This window comes from Pristis pectinata, chromosome 7, assembly GCF_009764475.1.
Source record: "Pristis pectinata isolate sPriPec2 chromosome 7, sPriPec2.1.pri, whole genome shotgun sequence".
In the NCBI taxonomy this organism is placed as follows: domain Eukaryota; kingdom Metazoa; phylum Chordata; class Chondrichthyes; order Rhinopristiformes; family Pristidae; genus Pristis; species Pristis pectinata.
Window position 1 is genome coordinate 12,643,603 of NC_067411.1, and position 17,073 is coordinate 12,660,675.

Here is a 17,073-nt window from a genome sequence, read left to right on the forward strand (position 1 = left end):
TATAACAGTGGGATAGAAGCTGCCCTTGAGCTTGGTGGTATGTGCTTTCAGGTTTTTATATCTTCTGCCTGATGGGAGGAGAGGAGAAGAATTGGAATTGGTTTATTATTGTCACATGTCCTGGGGTGGGTGAGGTCTTTGGTTACGTTGGTTACGTTGGTTGTTTTACCTACATGTGCTAAGAGGAAGGAGTTAATGAGATTGAGTGATGAAGAAAAGGAATTTCTGAACTTAGGACCTTGCCAGTTGAAGTCAGTGCAGTGATAAAACTCTGGGATGATCGGGGAGGGTTTGGGGTTGCAGAACTGGGTGGTGGGAGGATACCTCAGCGTGTTCTTCTCCCCACTGGAGGAGATTGCAGAGAAACGCTTGTGCTCCAATTCACTTTGAGACTACACTTCCCAATTTGTTAATACATTTTGTTCAGTAATTTTTATTGTAAGATGAGAGTACTAAATCAAAAGAAACAAAAAGTACAATTTTATTTAGGTGACTCAAGTAACTTAATGGATCATAGCCCAATTATTCTCTGTCATCTGAACCCAGTTCATTGGAAGACTACAGCCCCTGTCTCACCACCTTCTATCTCCTCTTTATACTGGCTGTCTTTGCTCCACACTCAGTCCTGATGAAGTGTCTCGACCCGAAATATCGACAATCCCTTTGCCTCCACAGGTGCTTGCTTGACCCACTGAGTTCTTCCAGCAGTTTGTTTCTCGCTCTAGATTTCAGCACCTGCAGTCTACTATGTCTGCACTTGGTCATGACTCATTGGAGTCACATATCATCATTATTTATATCATTATTAATCAACTTAATCCATTCAGCCCTTGAGCCTAGACCATTATTTAATCGGATCAAGGCTGTATAACTTGCATCCATAAATGAGGCAAGAGTGCTACCAAATAAGCCAAAACAGTCATTTTCAAAAGCAAAATAGCAGGTAGTATATGGACCAAACAAAGAATATTGGGGATCATGATAAGGAAATGATAAAGATTTTTGGTTTGATTCAGTGGATGAAAGTATTGAAGAAAGTGAACATCTGAAAGGTTAGATTCAGAGTACATTTAGGGGTGCATCTGAATTTTTAGAAAAATTAGAATTTACCCGTGAAGTACTGGAATAGTTAAGGTACCAGAGAGCTTCATACTATGATGAAATGCATCAAGAATCACTAAAGGAATCAATAATTTCTGTAGGTCTGGGATTGTTCTTGCTCATACTAATGGTTTTGACAAAACAATTTCAGTTGACTATTTAAGTATGTGGATCACACAAAGCTGCTGTGGAAATCAACCAATGAATTTTGTTAATTATAACAAATTTGACCTACAACTTCGATTGTTTTCTGATACCATAGAGGATTTTGTCATCAGTGCAGCAAAGAATCTTGATATTTTAGAGAGATATAATGCAAAAAATCGCCTTGAACAAATGCATGCAAAGTGGAGTTTTGAAGAGCAATAAAAGGATATTAACTGCAGACTGACAATCGTCACAGAAGGGTTATTATACACTATTGAGGACTGACAGCAAGCAGAGATAAAATTGAGGATAAAGTTGACCCCAGTTAAAAAGCAGGTAATTAATTGTAACTGGTCTGGAGGTGGTACAAGCAAACACAAGGGTGAGAGTGAACAAATGCTCCAGAGTCTGACCAGAGTCCCTTGTCATTTAGGCACACAGAGAACACCTAAGCAAACCTTTTCCATTTCCTAACCAACTTCATACACCTTTCATCTCCACTGAATCAGACACTTGACTCAATTACTGTTGAATTCTTCAATCAAGAGCACAGTGGTGAGTAGCAGTTCCATAAATTGAAAGCCCTAAGTGCAAAGTAGTTGTTCCTCAGGTAGCCTGAGCTCTCCTTTGCTTGTAAACACGCTGCCTTCATCTCTTTTGTACTGCCACATAGAAAAGCTCTTGAGGCAACTCAATGGGGGATAATTTTGACCATCATCACATGGGCAGTAACCCATTATAAAATAAGGCCACAGTTCAGCTCCATTGATTCTGTAACAAATGGGCGGTTGAAGCTCCCAGTACACCATCCAAGTGCAAACAGAGAAAATTACTCCCCCCACCCCCACCTGTCACTTATTTTCATCTGGCTTAAACCAGAGTCCTCAGTGTTTTACCCTTCATCAGCACTTTTCATTTTGAGAACCAGAAGGCACAGGTTTAGGTTAGGGGTAAGAAATTTAGAGGGTGTCTGAGGAGGATATGTTCCCCCGGAGGGTGGTTGGAATTTGGAATACACTGCCTGAGTGGGAAGTGGAGGCAGGTCCTCAAACAGCATTTAAGAAATATCTGGACGAGCACTTGAATCGCCAAGGGATAGAAGGCTCTGGGTCAGGTGCTTTGAAATGAGATTAATATAGATGGGTACTTGTTGGCATGGACAGGTTGGGTTGGAAGCTCACCTCTGTGCAGTGTGACTCCTGGACTCCAATAGATTTCATTCCCTTTCATTTCGGCTACACATTTTAAAAAAAGAAAGTCAAGCCCAACAAGTGTGTCCTATAAACTCAGTTCAAAAGTGTATATTTTCATGGAAGGGCAAGAAGTGATAATCCTAACAATGAAGGTCACCAGGACCAAGGCTTCCTGCTGATATCCCACCTAGATGTCTCCGCCTTCACCTTCCCTTCCCATCAACCTTGCTCCATCGGCCTTTTGTTTGTTTGCCTCCATCTATCATCCACCTGCCTCTCCCTCCCAACTCCACCCCAGCCCCCCTTACATGGCTCGATCTGTTCATCATCCTTCGCCCCTTCCTTGGTCCACCAATCACCTCTGGCCCTTGCTGTCACCACTCCTTCTCTCCTCTTCTCTTCTCTCCACTCTCAAGTCCTGATGCGGGGTTTCGAACCGAAACATCAACACATCCTTTCCCCTCACAGATGCTGCTCGACCTACTGAGTTCCTCCAGCAGATTGCTTGTTGCTCCAGATTCCAGCATCTGTGTCTCAGTTTTATAGCTGTTCTCTGGCCTGGCTCCTTGTGTCTCAATGACTGGAAAATAATATGAAACTTCAACAGAAATGCTTGGGTGCCACCACTTGTCCAAAGGCTGACTGTACTTTCAACAACCATGCAGTCCACACATTAAACCGTTCTCATTTGTGAGCTGAGGCCTTGAGTAGATATGCAAAATAGTGGCAACAAGTGAAGAGTGGGGCTTTAATGGACAATGGAAAAGAAAAAAAATGGGGGCATTGGAGACATAGGGAGAGCCTGGGTACTGCCCAGTATCCCTCCTGATCTGTTTAGAGAAATCCTTCGGGCAGACTCTGTGTGTGTGTGTGTGTGTGTGTGTGTGTGTGTGTGTGTGTGTGTGTGTGTGTGTGTGTGTGTGTGTGTGTGTGTGTGTGCGCGTGTGTATGCACGTGAGTGTGAGAGACTGCAATGTATGTGAATGTGTTTGTGCATGCCTATGTCACTTTGTTCTATGTGCATGTATTTGAGTGCATCTGTGGTTTTGCATAAGTGTCTGTGTATGTGTATGTGCCTGCATATCGTACACATGTGTATCCATGATATTTGCATATGTGTCTGAGCGTTTTACACCTGTGTCTGTGTCACTGTGTTGTATGTGTCTTTGTGTGCATGTGTTTGTGTATTTTCATGTGTGTGCATTTGTGTGTATGTACAGTATATGTTTCTGTGCATTGTATACTTGTGTGCATGTGTCTATGTATTATATGGACATGTTTGTGTGATATAAGTGCGATGTATTTGTGTGAGTGAATGTGTGCGTGAGACAGGTGGGTGCGATATGCTCCCTGTTTCCTCTGTACCAGCTCCACACTTCCCTCCTCGATTCCCTGCCATCATACCTGCTATCCTACTGAAATTCACTGTGCCCTGCCAGGAGGCACCGGGTCACAGGACAATTCCTGCAGTCCTACTCCCATTACCATCCTTTTCATACTGCACCATTACTCCCTTTTGTCTTTCCCACCTCTACCCTGCTGTAGACCTTCCTTTTGTGTTCTCTCTCCTCTTAGGCTCATCCTAAAGCCTGCTCACTTCTGACTTTTCCCCAATGTGTCAGTGGGTCCTGATGCAGGTCTTTGACTTGAAACATCGACAGTTCCTTTCTCCTCCACAGATGCTGCTTGATCTGCTGAGTTCCTCAATCAGATTGTTTGTTGCTCCAGATTCCGGCATCTGCAGTCTCCTGTGTCTCCATTTCCTCCAATTCTGTTGAAATGTCATTAACCTGAGAGACTGACTTTCCTTCTCCACAGACGCTGCCTGACTGATTATCTCCAGCACTTTTCTCTTTTTATTTTCTATTGTACCAGGTTCACGTTGTGCAGTCACAGAGTCCTGCAGCAAAGAAACCATCAATATTAATCCCGTTTGCCTGTACTTGGTCTGTTGCCTTCTATACCTTGGCGTCTCAGTGCTCATCCAAATGCTTCTTAAATCTCTGCCTCCAGCACCCCCTCACTCAGTGCATTCCAGATTCCAACCACCCTCTGGGTGAAAACGTTCCTCCTCAGATCATTCTCTAAACCTGCTCCCCATTATCTTAAAGCTATGCCCTCTGGTTATTTAAAGAGGTTTCTCCTCAACCCCTCCCCCCCAGGCACCTTTTAAGAAAGCTCCAGCTCTTAAAGACCTGTAGAAATGCCTGTAATTCCTCCCAGTGTGTCACTACCTATTTCCCTTGCTCCCAGTGGCAGGCACACCCAATGTATTCCAATTATCACCTACAGAAGAACAGTTACAAAGCAAACACACTGGGTCAATCCTGTCCAATAGGATCACACACATCGATACATAGTACTGTTACACCACTATGGTCAAACAAGCAAATGTGAAAAATGGATAAAAGTAATTTGCCTGACAACGGAGTGAAGGAGGATTTGCTGGTATAGGGAGCATTACTGCTGGTCTCAGAAATGACCCAAAGCTTTTAATAATTTATTGAAGCCTCTGCTGTGTCACAATCAAACAAACATCAGCTAAAGGGCTTTTTAGCACTGTTGACAGAAGACCAGAGACAGATGTATCTTTGGATAGGAATGGAAAGGATAAATTTCCACTGTCGCTTCAGGCAAGGGAACCACAGGAACCCTGGAGTAGACAGCGCAAATATTTATGCTGTTTTTACAGGGTTTTGTTGTCCTCCAACTGGGAAAAAAGGACCCCCCCACCCCCCCTCCCCCATTGTGTGTTAGCGCATGAAAGTGATTCAATGCCCTTCAAGCAGTTAATTACCTTATGAGTGTCATAACACTAATTTGTGGAAAAGCAGTGTCCCGTTTTATGACAATAATATCCACAAGAAACAAAGGCCTGTATTTTACAGCTAGCAGCTGAGAGAGTATTGGAGTTTGAATACACAAATGCTTTGGATATATTTGAAACTTTGTGCCCAGATGTTCTTCAGAGGTTAGAGCCCAGGGCTGTAGCCAGCTCTAAGCTTTACTGCTGCGCCTTGGATTTCAGCACTTGCTTGGGCACGTGTGGATGCTAAACACTGGGCTGGATCATCTTGGATCACAGGATCACAAGCCGAAGGAGCAGAAGTAGGCCATTCGGCCCATCGAGTCTGCTCCACCACTTCACCATGAGCTAAACTATTCTGCCATCTAGCCCCAATTCCCGGTCTTTTTCCCATATCCCTTGATACCCTGACTAATTAGATACCTATCAATCTCCTCCTTAAACACCCCCAATGATCGGGCCTCCACAGCTGTACGTTTCAACAAATTCCATAAATCCACAACATTCTGGCTAAAGAAATTTCTCCGCATCTCTGTTCTAAATGTGTACCCTCTAATTCTAAGACTGTGCCCTCTTATCCTGGACTCAAATGTGATTAAAAAAGCTCCTGCTTTCCTTTCTCTTTGGATACAACTGGCTGCCTGCATTTACCTCTTGTGGATGTATTTATTGCCCAACTCCAGTTGCTCTTGTGAAGGGGTTAAGGAGACCCTTGAACCACTACCATCCCTGTGGTAAATGGTTTTAAACTAAATTTTGTTTATTTACTAGAATACATTTCTTACTCATCTCTACTTCCCTTGAAAGATGTTGGTGAGCCACCTTCTCAAATTGCTGTAGCCCTTCTGATGAAGATACTCCAACAATGTTGCTAGGGAGGGAGTTCCAGGGTTCAGACTCTGTGATGATGAAAGGCTGGTGATATACTTCCAAGTTAGGATGGTGTGTGATTTGGAGAGGATAGTGTATGACTTCAGGTAGTGGCATTCCCCTGTGCTTGTCCTTTGTGGTGACAGTGGTCACAGGTTTGAGAGGTGCAGTGGGAGCAGCCTGAATGAGTAGAGTCATTGAGTCAGAAATGGACCCTTCAGCCCACCATGTCAATGCTAACCACTTTGCCCGTCTACACTAATCCCATTTGTCTGTATTCATTGTGCCAGTGATGGAAGGTATGAAAGTTTGGGCAGTTTTGCAATGTTGCTCCAAGACTTAGACCCAGAGAAGACAAAGACACAGTGAAATATTTCCAGGTCAAAGTCTCAGTACACCCTAAAACTAAAAGTAATAAGTACTGATCACCTGCCAGCCTCAAAGTATGATTTAAAAAAACTCCTACTTTCCTTTCTCTTTGGACCTTTCCTGACTGTGCTTGAACCATTTTTCCAGGCAGCCTATCTTCATACACATCACTCCCTGTGTAATTTGAGAAGTGCTAATATGTCATTAAGAAAGTTCAATAGCCATAAATTAATTGTAATTATGAGTAATAATTTTAATTATACTTGAAGTGAATTAATGACTGCTGCAGTAAGATTTGTTTTATTGTGGAACTGATGCACCATTTAGCTTGGGGCCTTACTGTCAATTACATAAGTTCCCGCTGAAAGGAAATATTATGCAAAGATTCAGTCTTTGTAATAGGGAAATGGGATTAGGTCATTAAACTGCCCAATACTGTTCTTTTATTCTGTCGTTTCTGGACTGACCTGGATCTCATTTCAAAGTACCTGCTTTTTCTCCACATACTTTGTTGAAAGAACACATGAGTGCAGTCTTAAACATTTCAGTCAAGCCAGCCTGCATAGTCTATGAAGTGGAGAGTATTCTAGTTACCTATACATCGTTTTCTTTACAGAAAAGGTGTTTCCCCATTTCATTCCAAATAGCCTAAATTGATAAATCGGTTTATTATTGTAACATGTACCGTGGCTTTGTTTTGCATGCCATCCATACAGATCATTGCATTACAACAGTACATTGAGGTAATATAAGGGAAAACGATAGCAGAATGCAGAATAATGTGTTACAATTACAGAGAAAGTGCAGAGCAGGCAGACAATAAGGTGCAAGGTCATAACAAGGTAGATTGTGAGGTCAAGAGTCCACCTTATTGTACTAGGGACCATTCAGTAGTCTTATAACAGTGGGATAGAAGCTGTCCTTGAGCCTGATGGTACGTGCTTTCAGGGTTTTGTATCTTCTGCCCGATGCAAGGGGGAAGAAGAGAGAATGTCTGGGGTGGGTGGGGTCTTTGATTTTAATCGTTGCTTTACCGGTTGGTAGCTTGGCTCTAATTTGCAGGCTGTAGTTAATTCCTTGTTTTGAAATTGAAATCAGAACTCAATTTTCACTTCCATTGCAAAGCATGTGTGAGGAGCCACCTCCGCACATTCAGATTGATTGACTTCTATAGACTCGTGTCAAGAGGTGAATACAGCTAGTGACTGGTGCTCAGTGTTCCTTCCAGTGAATTCCTTCATCTTTAACACATTACAGTTAGATCAAGCTTTTAGCCGTGCAGTGCTAAGGGAATACAAGCCAAGTTTGTACAATTTGTTATAGAATCTTGGAAAAGAATCATTGTAGCACAGAAGTAGGTCATTCAGCCCCTTAAGTCTGAACTGACATTTGGAGACCTCACCATGCCGGCGAATTATTACAACAGTCTTACATTACATACTCTTTAAACCATGACATCATTCTGATGAATCTGCCCTGGATCATCTCCAAGGCCAATATATTCTTACTGAGATTAGGTGTTCCAACGTAGTAGGGAATAGTGAAATGGTTCTGTAGCACTGTGGTAGAGAACGGGGGATGATCATGTAGCAGAGAGATAAGGGGGACTCTACAGGATTGGTAACCACCCAGAGAAAGTCTGGAACCGATTCAAACTGACCCAAACCACAAACCGCAAGCTAAAGTGAACTACAGTGAACTCATGCCGGTTTCCAGCTGAACAACAATCCCATAAATTGCAGGATGGAAGCTTGCCATTGTACATATAATGTAAGGTAAAAATGGAACTGCATACAAGGTACTCAAGCTTGACGGCTCACAGAACACATAGTCACTGAAAGCTTGACACTGCAAAATGCTTATCTCAACTCAATATGTAGAGATAGAAGGGGAAGAAGTAAATCAGAAATAATACAAGAATGATGGAAACTTTGGATCAGGAAGCCTTTGTTCCAGGATTAGTAACTCCCCTGTTGATGTTAGCTTGTATTAAAGGGAAAATTTGCTCTGAAGGTAAATGCTGAACTCTGTGTGAATTCTTTCCATCTACAAACCGAATGAGGGACTTGTTGGGACTGACCATGGATCCATGCAACTGAAGCACAACTTCCATCTCATTGTCTTCCAGTGCCTTTGAGAATAGTGACTAGTGTGCAAAGACATTAATCTCTTTATTTCTCTCCAGTTTCTTGAGTTCTCTAATAAGTATTGTGATGTATTGTTCTGGGTGTAAGTGTAATTCCTCATCTTGAGTTCAATCTGCCACAGTTCTGGCTGCTTTATCTGTTGCCATGTTATATCTTGCTCATAAAGTGGTGGCATCTGAAATCTTGCATGTACAAATCGCTGCTCCTTCAACAACATCACTGATAAATATTGTGAGATGCCAAAGTCCAGGTCAGATTCCTTAGGCACTGTGCTTGCCACTTCCAGCCTATTTCCTTTATCTCTACTAACTCAGAACAATTACCCATGTCACAAGGTTACTCCTCTGGTGTAGAACCTCATTGGACAACCTCTTCCAGAACACTTCCGGATGATTTTCTGGATGTCTTTTGGAAGGGGTTGAAGAAAGATAGAGCAAGTTGCTCCATTTGTCTGCCTGCACGGCACTTTCTCTGTAACTATAACTATATTCTGCATTCTGCTTTGTTTTCCTTTTGTACTACCTCAATGTACTTATGTATGGAATGATCTGCCTGGATGGCATGCAAACAAAAGCTTTTCGCTGTATCTTGGTACATGTGACAATGATAACCCAATTACCAATTACCTCCGTCTGGATTGAAGAATGGAAGGTGATTTTATTTAATAGGATTCTGAGGGGGTTTGACAGGGTGCATGCTCAGAAGATGTTTCCCCTAGTGAGATATCTAGAATGAGGGGCATAGTTTAGCGTAAAAGATCACTCATTTACGTTGGAGATGGAGGCTTTTCCTCTCTCTGAGGTTGCTCTGCCCCAGTGGATGTGGACGCTGAGTTGTTTAAGATATTCAAGATTGAGTTCTGTAGTTTTTTGATTATTAGGGAATCAAAGGATTTGGGGATCAGGCAAGAAAGTAGAGTTGAGGCCAATGATTAGATGAACATTAGCAGGTTTGAGCATCTGTTTGGCATACTTCTGCTCCTATTCCTTATATTCTTTCTTTGCTGCTAATGCTTTATTTTACCAAGTTTTTTTTTATAATGACTTCCTATGACCATTTAGATAATAGAGAATTACAGAACAGGAGGTCAACCAGTCTACAGAGCCAGTACTGACTCTTTGGAAGTGGTACTCTTGGAGGTATTTATATTTCCCCTTTTTTGAGTGTGGGGGGTAATATTAACTGCTTTCTATACTTCTTTTAGATTTATTAGCAAGTCACATGCTACCTTGACTTGGAAATTTATTTTAATCCCTTTATCATTGTTGGGTCCTGGAACTCCTCACCCAATACCCCTGTGGCAGAAGGACTACAGCAATTCAAGAAGGTAGCTCACCACCACCTTCTTAAGGGCAATTGGAGATGGGCATTCAGTGGTGTCCAGGCTGTGTTATCAACATCATGAAAATAAATACATATAAATCCACCTTGGTGTCTTGCTGGATCATTCAGAGGAAGTTAATGATCTCAGGTTCCAGATAGGCCAGACATCTCAAAGATGCCAGATTTCCTTCTTAAAGGCCAGTGGTGAACCTAATTGGTTTTGCAACAATCCAATCATTTCATGGTTAATATTATTGATACCAGCTTTAATTTCACCTCCAATTAATTACTTTAATTTAAATTCCTTGCAGGTGAAACTCATCGCCGTTTCAGCAGTGTAAGCTTTTAGAAGCTAGTCCAGTAACTTAGCAACTATGCCAATATATTCCTTTGCTCTTTTTTTCTACTTTTGCTTATCTTTAGGTAATTTTCTTACTTCTATTTGGGCCCTCTTTTTCCTTTGATGTTTGAAGAAAGCAATGGAACTGTATTCTTGAAAACTCTTGTAATAGATACCATACAGCAATAGATGATATTTTGTAAATTTTATTCAAGTGACAGATTTTTTTCAGACTATGTTATGCAAGATGATCATTCTAGCCCAAAGTTTGTTTTCACAGAAACTATGTAAATTAATTATCGAAAAGCAAAAGAACTGCAAGTGTGAAATGAAGGGAGAAACTGCTGGAGATTCTCAGAAGAGTTCTAATGGAGGGTCATCGATCTGAAATATTAAATCTGTTGCTCATTCCACACTACTGGCTGACCTGCTGAGAAGCTCCAGCATTTTCTGTTTTTATTGCTGCTCAGCTGATATGTAGGGTTGAGGTAGAGAAATCAATTGATCTTTCCCACAGCTATATTCTTACTACAAATTGGAAAATCAGTTGTATGATTCTGGCAGGCTATTAAATTGTGCCATTGCATTCTTCATTGGGAAAAAATGGGAATATGCTAACCTTTCAGCATGATTATAGTTTGCAAAATTTTGTCCAAAAATACATGCAATTTTTTTCAAAGGATTAGCTGCCATGCTGTACATACATATCATCAGGGAGAAGGAGACATAAAAGGCTACAGATGCTGGAATCTGGAGCAAAAAACAAAAAGCTGGAGGAACTCAGCAGGTCAGGCAGCATCTGTGGAGAGGAAAGGGATTGTCGACGTTTCGGGTTGAGACCCTGCATCAGGACTGAAAGTGTAGAGGGAAGATAGCCAGTGTAAAGAGGTGAGAGGGAGGATTGGGACAGGGGCTGGTGGGTGATAGGGGGAACCATGTTAGGTGGGGGATAATGGGCAGGTGGAGCTAGGTGGGAGAGGGAAAGGGGGAAGTTTTGAGGTGGGTTATAGTGGGAAACGGATAAGGCAAAAAAAAAGGGGAAGAAAATCGGGCAGATGACACCAGGTGAAGGAATGGAAGGAAGAGGTTAAAGATAGAGGCTGGAAGGTGATAAGCGGAACCAGAAAAGGTAGGGGTTATAGGCAGATGGAACCAGATGGGGAAGGGAATAGGAAAGGTCGGCCAAGGGAGAAGAAACCCAGGTGTGACCAGGTGTGTGCGTGATGGACAGATGGAAGCAGCTGTGAGAGAGTGACGACTCTAGAAAAAGGGGGGGTGGGGAATGGAAAAGGTGCATAAGGGGAGAGAGAACCAGTACGAATGAGAAAGAAATGCAAGAGGCTGTGGGTAACCTGAAATTGGAAAATTCAATATTCATATCATTGGGCTGTAGACCACCCAGGTGTAATATGAGGTGTTGTTCTTCGAGTTTGCGCTGGGATTCACTGGGGCAGTGGAGAAGGCCAAGGACAGACAGGTCGGTGTAGGAATGGGAAGGGGAGTGGAAATGTCATGAAATCAGAAGCCCAAGATGGTCATTGCAGACAGAATTCAGGTGCACCGCAAAACAGTCACCTAGCCTATGCTTGGTCTTACCGATGTAGAGGAGGTCACGAGAGCACTGAATGCAACGGACAAGGTTGGAGGAGGTGCACGTGAATCTCTGCCTCACCTGGAAGGGCTGTTTAGGTGCCTGGATGGTGGTGAGGGAGGTGGTGTGGGGACAAGTGTTGCAACTCCTGTGGTTGCAGGGGAAAGTACAAGGAGATGAGGAGGAGTGGGTAGGAAAGGATGAGTGGACCAGGGAGTCATGGAGAAGGTGAACCCTGCCGAAAGCAGAAAGTGGAGAAAAGGGGAAGATGCGACTGGTGGTGGGATCCCATTGCAGCTGGCAGAAGTGGTGAAGGATGATGTGCTGGACTAGTGGGGTGAAAGGTGACGATCAAAGGAATTAGTAAGTTTGCACATGACACAAAGGTTGGAGGTGTTGTGGATAGTGTGGAGGGCTGTCAGAGGTTACAGCGGGACATGGATAGGATGCAAAGCTGGGCTGAGAAGTGGCAGATGGAGTTCAACACAGATAAGTGTGAAGTGGTTCATTTTGGTCAGTCAAATATGATGGCAGAGTATAGTATTAATGGTAGGACTCTAGGCAGTGTGGAGGATCAGGATCTTGGGGTCCGAGTCCATAGGACGCTCAAAGCAGCTGCACAGGTTGACCCTGTGGTTAAGAAGGCAAATGGTGTATTGTCCTTCATCAACCATGGAAATGAATTTAGGGGCTGAGAGGTAATGCTGCAGCTATATAGGACCCTGGTCAGACCCCACTTGGAGTACTATGCTCAGTTCTGGTCACCTCACTACAGGAAGGATGTGGAAGCCATAGAAAGGGTGCAGAGGAGATTTACAAGGATGCTGCCTGGAACGCGGAGCATGCCTTATGAAAGCAGGTTGAGGGAACTCGGCCTTTTCTCCTTGGAGCGATGGAGGATGAGGGGGTACCTGATAGAGGTAGAGAAGATGATGAGAGGCATTGACTGGGCAGATAGTCAGAGGCTTCTTCCTAGGGCTGAAATGGCTGCCACAAGAGGACACAGGTTTAAGGTGCTGGGGAGTAGGTATAGGGGAGATGTCAGGGGTAAGTTTTTTACTCAGAGAGTGGTGAGTGCATGGAATGGTCTACCGACAACAGTGGTGGAGGCGGATACAATAGGGTCTTTTAAGAGACTTTTGGATAGGTCCATGGAGCTGAGAAAAATAGAGGGCTATGGGTCTCTAAGGTAGGGACATGTTCGGCACAGCTTTGTGGGCCAAAGGGCCTGAATTGTACTGTAGGTTTTTTATGTCTTCTATGTTTTCTATCTCTGTTCTATCTAAGAGGAAGGGTGGTGAGAACAGGTGTCTGAGAAATGGAGGAAGTGTGAGAGAGGGCTCCACCCACTACCTTTCCTGAAAAAGGAGGACATTTCAGATGTCCTGGAACATCAGGGAGAACTTATTTGTACAAAGATCCATGGAGATCAGAAAAGAAAGAATAAATGCATTGACAGAGCAACTTTATTATGCTTTTCAGCACTTTGCAACGAATAGATACTTGTAGACTTGGTGATCTCTCGATTTGAGGTTGAATCTCCATCATGGTGCAACCTTCGGTGACTCGGTTTCCGATCCAACGCACACAGTTCCATTCAGAAAAACACAGATGCTTCCATGTGGGAGCTCTGTCTGCAGCTGGAGTCTCTTTTCCTTTATTACCTTATACTTGAGGATAAAATGCTTCTTTTTGATTGATGGAGGCTCCAGCTCCCTTGAGATTGGTTTTTTGAACCTGCTTTTCCCAGTGCAATATAGGAAACGTTGCAGTATATTTCGTATCCTCAACCCAGCCCTCACCCAAACAATACAATTCAAAGGATGAATTGTGACTTTTACCAGTAGAGTTCTCATTTTAAACCCGATTTTCATTTTGATTTTGCAATAATTAACATGACAGTTGAGTAATGTGCAAAACTCTCTGAACCCTTTTAGAACATAGAACAATACAGCACAGGAACAGGCCCTTCAGCCCACAATGTCCGTGCCAAGCATGATGCCAAATGAAACTAATTCCATCTGCCTGCACATGATCCATATCCCTCCATTCCCTGCATCTTCATGCATCTATGTAAATGCTTCTTAATCATCACTGTCATATCTGCTTCCACCATTACCCCTGGCAGCCTGTTCCAGGCACCCACCACTCTCTGTGTAAAAAACTTGCCCTGCATATCTCATTAAATTCTCCCCTTTCACCTTAAAGCTATGTGCTCAAGTATTTACATTTCTACTCTGGGAAAAGACTATCTACCTTATCTTTATCTCTCATACTTTTATATACTTCTATCAGGTCTCCCCTCAGCCCCCAGTGCTGCAGAGAAAACAATCCAAGTCTGTTCAAGCTCTTCTTATAGCTAATGCTGTCTAATGCAGGCAGCATCTTTATGAACCGCCTCTACTCCCTCCCCAAAGCCTCAACATCCTTCCTGTAATGGGGCGAACAGAACCACACACAATATTCCAAATGCAGCCTAACCAAAGTTTTATACAGCTGCAACATGACTTCTTGACTCATACTCAGTGCCCCAACTGATGCCATGTGCTTGCCATGTGCTTTCCTTACCACCCTATCTACTAGTGTTGCCACTTTCAGAGAGCAATGAACTTGCAGCCCAAGGTCCTTCTGTACATCAACGCTCTTAACAGCCCTGCCATTTACTGTGTATGTTCTCCTTACATTTCCCCAATGGAAGGCTATTGAAGCTGGGTCACTTGGACACTCAAAACTGAGACTGGTAGAATTTTGTTAGGTAAGACCATTAAAGGTTCTGGAACCATGGTGGGAAAATGGAGAGATAATGTGCAGATCAAGCATAATGTCACAGGAAGCATGGTCGAGGGGCTGAATGAGCTGCCCATGTTCTTCATCTAATTCACCAGTCTCAGATGACAGTGAGGGACAGGAAGAAGGGATGGAGACTGTCATTATTCACAATGAAATTTGTACTGGTGGTGAGAAAGGAAAGGCTGTCATAGCATATCTGGGTATCCTTGTAGGACTCTTGTGTTTTTATACATTATCGAAGTACATGAAATTCCTATTTTGAAGTCCCTTTAATTTTCCTCCTGGATTACCCTCAGCAGATTCTGGAAGACCGATCTTTAATTTATGGAGTCACACAGCACAGAAACAGACCATTTATCCTACCACATCTCACTGACCAGTGGGGACCTATTTCTAATTAATCCCATCTTCCAGCACTCGGCCCATAGACTTCTATACCTTCCATGTTCGTCTAGACACTTCTTAAATGCCGCCAAAAACTCTGCTTCCATCACTCTCTCTGGGAGTGTATTCCAGGTGCTCAGCATTCTCTGGGTGAAAAAAAGGTCCCACTCACATCCTCTCTAAATCTCTTGTGGTAACAAAAAATCTGTAATAATGAATGGCATATCCATGTCTTACATGGAGATAGCAATAACAAGTCTTTTCATATAATAACCTTAGCAAAGCAGAAACATTCCAATGTCTCAAGAGTGTTATCAACGAATAACTGAAGATTAGGCTGGATCATGCTATCATTAGTGCTCCAGGCCAGAACTGTCTGCGTTCTGCTGTTGAATCTGGAGTAAGTCATGGAATTCCATGCACACACTATGAAAGACAGAAATCCAGGATGTATTGAAAACCTTTTTACTATCCGTTGAAGAATCAGCTCTTGAATCTGAGAAGATGCTTATTTCAATGGGGATTGTATAGCAAAGGATTGAGGGGGAAGTTCCTTTCAGAAGGCTGGTCCCTTTTACAAAATCTTATTTTACTTTAATGGTTTTATTTATTTGTAAACTTTTGACATGGTTTTAATTATCTTACTTCTGTTAAATTTTAATAATTTCTAATTGTTTTAATTATTCATCAGTCTTAACACTTAGTAAAAGTTTCTGAATATTGAAACTGCTTGAAAAGCTATTAAGATCAGAAACAACATTGCCAACACTGCCTCCAGTTTTGCCAGCTGTCAAGGTCTGTCAGATTATTTCAGAAGTGGGGCCAACTCACAGCCACACCCCTAATGAGGTCAACCTCCATTTAATGAAAGAAATTATCTCTGTATGTTCTTTGTGTCAGATTTTTGAGGATCTTATGTGGTAGGGATGGCAAAAGTGATATGAAAAATATATGTGCATTGCCGACACCACTTTGTATTTAACATTCTTGTTGAATGTACTCCTGAAGGATGCATCAAATGAGCTCCCATCACCAACATCCCAGCCAGTCCATTTTTTGTTAACGTATCTTCAATACCTTTAATAACAACTAAACAAAGAAAATTAAAATGAATAGAAACGTGAGATTCCTTTTGAGAAGTCCCTTTAATTTTCCTCCTGGATTACCCTCAGCAGATTCTGGAAGACCAATCTTTAATTCATAGAGTCATACAGCTGTTTTAGCACACCAGAAACAGCTGATTTAGCACACCATGTCCATGTTGACCAGTGGGGACCCATCTGTAATTAATTCTATCTTCCAACACTTGGCCCATAGCCTTCTAGGCCTAGGTGATTCAAGTGCTTGTCCAGACACTTCTTAAATGCTATCAGCAACTCTGCTTCCACCACTCTCTCCGGCAGTGTATTCCACCACTCTCTGGGTGAAGAAGAAGTTTCCCCTCTGATTCCCTCTAGATATCTTACCCCTTAATCAATGCCCTCTCATTTTATCTACCTCTGACATGGGGAATACAGGGGCTCCCTGGGTTAAAGAATGCCCTGACTTGTGGAAATCCAACTTTACACAAGATCTCCCATACATTTTTAAAGCATTTTTCAAGATAGTAATAATAATAAAATGTTTTGTGGTATTCCTTAATTACTAGATACAGTATATATTCCATTAGTCTAATTACGGATCGTGTTGGGGTGAATATTTGATGAAATGAAAGAATTATGAGCAATGCGATATGGGTAACTATAGAAAATGGACGTTTCTGACTTAGGGAGAAATCGGCCTACAGGCAGTTCTCAGGAACTGAACCCTTATGTAAGCCGGGGACTGCCTGTAGTTTCCTACAGTCTACATTCCCTCAGTCTACTGCTTCCTGTCATGAAGTTCAATCTCGGAATGCTGATTATAATGCTTTGTGTGGCTAGTAAATGCGATGCAAAAGATGCTTAGTGAAATGTGGACTTGTTGATTGGTATTGGTTTATTATTGTCACTTGTACCGAGGTACAGTGAAAA